The 7,347-nt window shown below is 43.1% G+C and overlaps 1 long non-coding RNA gene across 1 annotated transcript in view; it reads left to right on the plus strand.

The window, feature by feature from the left end:
- The first annotated feature begins 7,188 nt into the window (after positions 1–7,188).
- LOC112449784 overlaps positions 7,189–7,347 on the plus strand; it is a 30,523-nt gene continuing 30,364 nt past the window's right edge. The window contains exon 1 of the long non-coding RNA XR_003038323.2: positions 7,189–7,305. This is a non-coding gene — a long non-coding RNA (uncharacterized LOC112449784). The remainder of the gene's footprint in view (positions 7,306–7,347) is intronic.

Raw genomic sequence — 7,347 nt, forward strand, 5'->3', positions numbered from 1 at the left:
CTGTGACGAACACACACACATGTGGGTAAAATGGACAACATCTGAGCTGCAAAGACCCTCAGCATCTACTGCAAAGAGGCAGCATCTTTAGTTGTCGCATTTTCTCTCTCACACACAAACACACACTCCAAAGGATTTGCATGGTGATGGTGTGGGAGCCAGATCCTTATGACACTAGAATGTTCCACTGCCTCATTACGAGCTCGGCTGGCCGGCTCTGCTCGGATTTTAAGGCCAGCGGCCATCAACCAACTGTCACTTCGCCTCAGCCGCAGCCCTGCTTTCTCTTTGTTAGTGCATTTTTTTTTTTTTATAGTTTGTGTGTGAAGCTGTGTGTCAGGAAGAAGCAGAGACGAGTGCATGAGAAGAGCGACGGGGCATCTGTGTGAAGAACACAGAAACAGAGAGGGCAGTGCTGATTTTCAGCCATTCAACAAGTCTTTGCAGCAAAGTGTTCTCATAATTACCCTCATTAATCTCAAAACTTTAGCTTAACTGTTGGGTTTTAATTCTATTTTAGTTTGTTCCAAACAGTGAACGCTATTCATTCACTTCAGACCTTCAAATGATGCTGGTACATATTTACCAGACATGGAAAGTGTCTACAGAATTTATTCCTGCAGTAATTATGTTTCCAGGAGTCCTCTGTTAGTGACACTATGTCATGAAACGTGGTCCAGTCTTTATTTTGCTCCCGGGCTGTTTGTCATGTGACCCACGGACACCATTATCATGTGACCTAGATTTCCTAGTTTGAATCATTGGGTGGATGTGTCACACTCGACCTCAACATCATGTCCGATCACGTGACCTGCATCCAATAACCTGAACCATACCCCTGACCTCTTACTGGCCTTTTGGCCAACCTCCTGAGGGGCAATGATGTACACTGACACCTACACAAGGACACCAATACAGAGATGGACCATAAAACACAGTAATGTGCACTCACTCACCACACATTGCACCAGGGGGGCAGCCAAGGACTCTCGGTTCTTCCTTTTATCCGTGCATGTTTTTTAGTGGGGTTTTTTTTCCTCCTACGTCCAGCTTGTTTCTTTCACCTTCTTCTTTTTCCTTTTCTCCTCTTCCTCTTCACAGTCCCTTTCCCCTGCTTTACCACGGCTGTTCAGGCCCAGCTTTGGTACTGGGGGTAAGAATCCAGGCAAGACACACAAAGAGCTCTGAAAATACACCCAGAAAATAACTGGCTCCAAAGTCTGTAATGTAAATCAATACAAGGAAATACAGCTGACATCTTCGGCAGTGCTCACGTACCCCCCCACACCAGCACACATGGACCCACAGCTGGTCTGTTTAAAGCTGGATGAAAGCTGTAGCACTTAGTCGTAGCCGTTTTGAGATATTAGTGATTTAAGTCAGCGAGAAGGCGGTTTTCAACCAAGTGCCATGATGACATTACATCTCCCTGCAACTTTATTCAGTCATGGAAGCAAAACCAATCAATGCATCTTGCCTCCCCCCAGTTCAGAGATCCTTCAAACTGAAGTTGGTCAAAGTTCGCCACAGTTTAATCTCTGTCATGAAAAAACAGAAATCAGCCAAGGACGAAACAGATACAGTCTCACCAGGCACTGATGCAGAGAGGCTGTCAGTGCGGAAGAAACATGTCAGGCCAATTTACAAATCTGTGTTGGACTAGAAGAAGAAAGGGACGTCTCAATGAGTTCCTAAATATCAATCTCCCGCTCATCTTTGTGTTCCATATAAAAAGGCCGGCTTTTCAAATGTTCCTAAGGGGACACAGCTGTCCAAAAAGTACTCCAGGAAGCCAAGCCTGGCTTTTTTTAAAGTGTCGTGGTAATTTTGCTGTGAGCATCCCTTTGGTTGATTCAGCTGTGAAAAAAAACAACTTTAGAATAAAAAATCAGCTGTCCAAGCTCCTTCCAGAGAGGACCTGTCAGCATCAATATTTAACCGGATCCTCTTGGTGTGTTTCTGTCACTGTTAAGGTTTCCGCGTCCCCATTGTTGTTGTTTTTTCGTCCCCCTCTTCTGTTCTCTTTGTGTTTGGCTTTTTAAACGTTGCTCTGATCTGCCATCATTTGTTCCACACATTTATCCCACATTTCTGGAGTCTCTCCCTTCCCTTCATCGTCTCCTTCGGTCAGCCTTCCACACGCAGACCTCAGTCATGCTTCCTCCCCCTTGTAGCAGGGGACCGTCACTTAGGACTCAAATATGAGCTCGAGAAATTGTTCATTAAGCCGACCCTCGTGACCTTTGCAGCTCGGCGTCCACAGTCCTCGTCCCTGCAGCGAACCTTCATTCAACCTCCCCTCGGCCAGCTTCAGTCATCCCAAAACGCTTAACTTTCAAACTCACCCTCTTCCTTTCTCCCTCTCCCCCCCAGCAGGCTGATTCACTCGGCCCAGTTCTCACTAACTGCCTGCCTGTTCCGCAGCCACCGTCCTCATCCCGTTCTTTCGTCTGGCCAAAGACGAGCTCGGGTCTGGTCAAGTCCTCTCTGGCTTTTCTCCATGTTCTCCTCGGTGCTCCTCTAGCTGCCTCTCTGCTGCTGCCCCTCTCGCAGGCAGAATACAGTGGCTCTTCTCACTGCCGTGCTCTGAGTCATACTGCTCCCTCTCTCCTCCCTTTTCCTTCCAGAAGCTTGCAAATGTTCCTCTTTTTTTTTTTTCTCTTTCTTTTTTTGGTGCCTCCTCGCCTCTCCAGCAACTCGTCAGGATTCATTCAGCATTTCTTCCCATCCAGAGGAATGCCTCTGCATCCTGCTGAGACAAACAGAAGGGTTGCCTGTGGACAGACAGTCAAGCAGAAAGAGAGTCACTTTTTATTATTATTTTTTTTTATCCAACAGAGGCAAGAAGTTGCCTTGTTTCTGATAGTCTTAGTTTGGTTACAGGTGACTTATTCTCTCCACCTGTGAGTGAAGAAAGATCTTTCCACGTGTCGCCATCTCCGACTCAGCTCCCATTAAATCCTGCTGTTGCTTCGTCAACTTGAGACAATCTGTGGGCAAACAAAAACACAGTTCAGTGTCATTAGCAATGTTCTCTGGAAGGAAAACAGAGGAACCAGACAAGAAAGTTGTGCATGGAAAAAAAAAAACAGATGCCCTCAGGAAGTGTGGAAGTGACAGCAAAGGAGATACTAATGGAGAGAGGAGGCAGGGAGGAGGAGGGAGCTTGTGTGTAGGTAGAATGGGGAGAAGATTGTGGGATGGATGTTGAGCTGGGGAAAAGTGAGAGCTTGCTGCTGGGTAATGAGGGAAGGGGTGAGCACATGGCCGTACAAAGGGATGGATGGGAGGAGAGGAAGCATATGCACGGGTTTACGGATGGATGAGTGGCTCGGCAGGTCGACTGCTCTCTTCTCCAGATGTTTCATGCAGCTTCCATGAAACGCCAGGCCTCTCAGAGTCTCTTTTCATCAAAAGTATTCAAACGATCCTCCTCAAGTGTGTCATTCGTGGTGTTTTGTCTGTGCTGTAATCCTTGTGAGAATGAGGTGCTCCTCCCTTTCAATTTCTACCTCTCTCATAGCTCTCTGTCTGCTGCTGCAGCCTCAGCGTCTGCTATCACTGAAACACAGCGTCCCTCATTTCCCTCCCTCCGCCTCACCTCCTCTCTGTCTCTCCCAGTCTGTTTCCCTCATTTCCCTCCCTTCTTTACCCGCCGTGCTCCTTTTCCTTCTCTATATTTGTCCTCCTCTGCCTCTGTCTCTGTCTGAAACTCAGTTCTCTTCTCCCCCCCAGCCCCCACCCCAGCCCTCCACACACACACTTTCTGTCTCAGCTTTCCCCCCTTATTTCATCAGCACCTCTCCACCTCCTTCATATTTGTCGTCCTATACATCCCTCTTGGAGAGAAGCTTCCAGAACACGGTGGACGGATTCGTGGAGAGAGAAACTCCCAGGACATGTGAAAGCCATTCGTAAAACGCAGATTATGCACACACGGGTACGTTCATATCTCACCCAAACGTGTGTGCATGTGGAGACAGCTCGTGCACAGGCTCTCTCTCCATCCATCTGGCTGGGAAAAAAAACCAGGACATCCTGATGAAAGATGTAGCAGGGGGTTTGCGATGGTTCGATGTACCTGGGTAACATCTGTAAGGCAGCCACACATGCTTTAACACAGCAACGAAAGAGTTCAGTCTATGAAATATTGAACAGAAAATAAATTTAGCACACATTCACATGACTGCAGAACTATGACACACATACATTTCCAGGGATTCTGTGCTGATTTCTTCTAAATTTAGTCTCATTCTCTCCTTTTTTTTTCAAATAACACTAAGAGACGCTGTTTTTTTAGGACTTCATTAAACATTCATTGTAATTCCCCACAGTTTGTCTTGGAGAAAGTAAATTAAGTCGTGAACTCAATCCATCCTTCTCCAACATATATTTTTGTTGCTGCTTATTATTTCAGTATTAATTAAAAAGCATTTGGACCATCCCGTCACACAAAATGGTTTCTATTTGTTAATCTTCCTGAAATGTTTTAGTTGTACAGCTCTTAGGTTGTGATTTATTCATCACAAAAGTTGAGTTTTCTTTTTTAAAAAAAGGTATTCAGTTGGTTTAATTGTATACTTCAGGTTTTTGCTGTACTATACTCCTACACTATACACCTTTAAGCTTCAGCTCCCAAAATGCTGCCTTGCCATTTTCTTGTAAATTTTAGGAAACAATTTATAGGTCAACGTTGGGAAATTATGAACTCGTGACAGAAAAGATGACTCAAACCAGTGATCATCAACTGGTGGACCCTGGGCAATTTTTGGTCCACATGTTTATCGCATCTGGCCCGCAAAGTATTAAATTATTGCTAAATTAAAGGCCTGGCATTCCTTGAACTTTCATGTCAGAGAGCTGTATCTGTCCTGTTTAAACCTTGAAAATAATGTTATGTGAAATCTTGTGCAATGCGGTAAGTTGTCACGCTCAGATTATGCAATGACTACACCAAATCTTAACTTAATATCTGTGAAATCGACTGAGTTATAACCATTTTTGTTTTGGCTAATGCCGATTAGCTGTGGCAACCAACTTGAATTAGGTTGACACCAAAAGTTAATTAGTTGTAGATCTGCTTGAAATGATTTCTTTCACATCCATCCATGGGTTTGTGAGAAATTTCGCCAACAAACAAACAGGGTTGAAACCAAGAGTTAAAGCTAAAGTTTAAAGCAAAGATCTCAGTCAGTGAGTAGCTTTTGAAGACTGTAATGTGATTGGGTCTAACCTACAACCACACCCAATTTTAGCACAAGATACGTAAAACTGACTGAAGTGTGGCTATTTTTTGGTTTTCTAACACCATTTCAAATTGGACTGGTTAATTAATAAGGATTATGATTATTCTTTAAGAAAGTAATCATTAGACATACGTCTACACCTGCTTAACCTTTGGGGTCAACTTAATTTAAGATGGCTGCCTTGGTCAATTGATGTTTGGAAACACATTGCTATAACTCAGTAAATGTTACAGATATGAAGGTAAAACTTGGTGTGGTAGTAGCTGACACATCTCACAAGATTTTGCGCAAAACTGCTCTAACTATAACTCTACTTATCATACGATGATCGTAGTTTCAAAGCTCTGGTATGAAAAAAGATGGCTGATATGCATTCCTTCAAAGAAAGCTAGGCCTTTTGTTGGTTCTCTTTCTTTCCACACTCAGTATACAAACCCAACCCTGACTCTATAACATGGATCTCCTTCAAACAGCAGGACAAGTAGGAGAGAAAACAAGCTAAATTAGGAAGGAAAAATGAAACAGGCTGCATGTGTCTGTGTCCCTGTCTGAGCACCTAGCTTGAGTTCAAATTTTGAACAGGTGTTTAAAGCCATAGGAACATGATTTCTAAATTTAGAACTTGGTTTTAGAGTAACTCGTAGAATGAGGTTTTGATTATGATTAGGCACTTTGTAGTGATGGAGTCGAAGTTGCTTAAGAGTGCTGAATGTCGTTTCATGCCCTCATACAATTAGATAACTATACAGCCTTGTGTGTGTGTGTGTGTGTCTGTGTGTTTGTATCTGCTCATGCATGCATGCATGTGTGTGCTTGCATGTTTCTGTGTATATGCTGAGCTTTAAATCCCCCTGTAGAAAAACGGCAGGCTGCTTTATGCAGTTTTTCCAGTTCTGTCTTCAACTTTCTCAGATTTTTTTTTCTGTTGTCTTTCAGGATGTTCTGGGATGTAAGGATTGCATGCAACTATATTTAAAGCACTACATCCTTCTGACTGCCAGTAGTTCAAATTTGACCTCTGTGGAGGACATTTGTAAACCTCAATATCTCCCACCCACTACATACTGCTGAATTAACTCCTTTTGCGATCTACAGAGGACATTTTGGGCTTTTCAGTGATACTAAATGTGAAGGGGTGGGGCTGATTACCTTACAAAGACGTTTAATTTAAAAGAAATCCTCCTGACCTCCTGGTGGTCAGGAGGATTTTACATGTAGGAAAAGAAAACTGAAGGATGACGTATCAGCTTTCTGTAAATGGCATATGAATAATACAAAAAACAAAAACCTTTATTGTAAACATAAGTTTGCCTGTCCAGTTTTTTTTCTGAGATGTAAAGTCAGTTAAAAGTAGAATACAAAGACAAATCAATACATTAGTGGAATAAAGTCTCCACAATCCTATTTCTCCTTTCCCGTAGAGGTGATTAAGTGTAGATCGATGAAGACATCCCATCAATTCATTTTCAGTCTAATATTTATCAGGAATATCTATCGTCTTCAGCAGAAATAGATCCATTAGAGATAATTAATGTCACAGTTAAATCGTCTGCTGGCAAAGATTATTTTACCGCCCTTGGCTGCTCTTCCTCTTCTTGTTCTCTGCTGTTGTCTGTTTTATTCAGTGTCTGCCTTAAATTGGTTTCCTGTTTTATAATTTGGCAGTTCTGACATCAGTGAACTCGAGCTAAAGTCAGAGCTGCAGTTAGAGGATTCTGCCTGCCCCTTCCTGACCGAGCTAAAGATAACAGGGGATCATTATGGTAAAAGTAAAAATATGTAAAAACAACAACAATAGAAAATAAATGTTTACACTTGTATTTAATTAGAAACACAGGTGCACTCCTTCTGTGAATCTGGGTCAGCGGATAAGGCTGTGGAGGAACCTCACGAGGCTCTGTAGCGCCCCCGTGTGTTGATGCTTGGAAATGCATGACAATCAGAATGTGAGCAATGAGCCAGGTGTGTAACCCACACAAGGCTCCAGGTGACGGTGTCTCTCAAGTACTACGACAGAACAGAATCTTATAACCAGACACTGCCAAACTTTGAACACAAGGTACGTCTATAAAGGACAGAAAAATATGTAGGCTTAAGTGTT

Source organism: Kryptolebias marmoratus, linkage group LG2, assembly GCF_001649575.2.
Source record: "Kryptolebias marmoratus isolate JLee-2015 linkage group LG2, ASM164957v2, whole genome shotgun sequence".
Taxonomy (NCBI): Eukaryota; Metazoa; Chordata; class Actinopteri; order Cyprinodontiformes; family Rivulidae; genus Kryptolebias; species Kryptolebias marmoratus.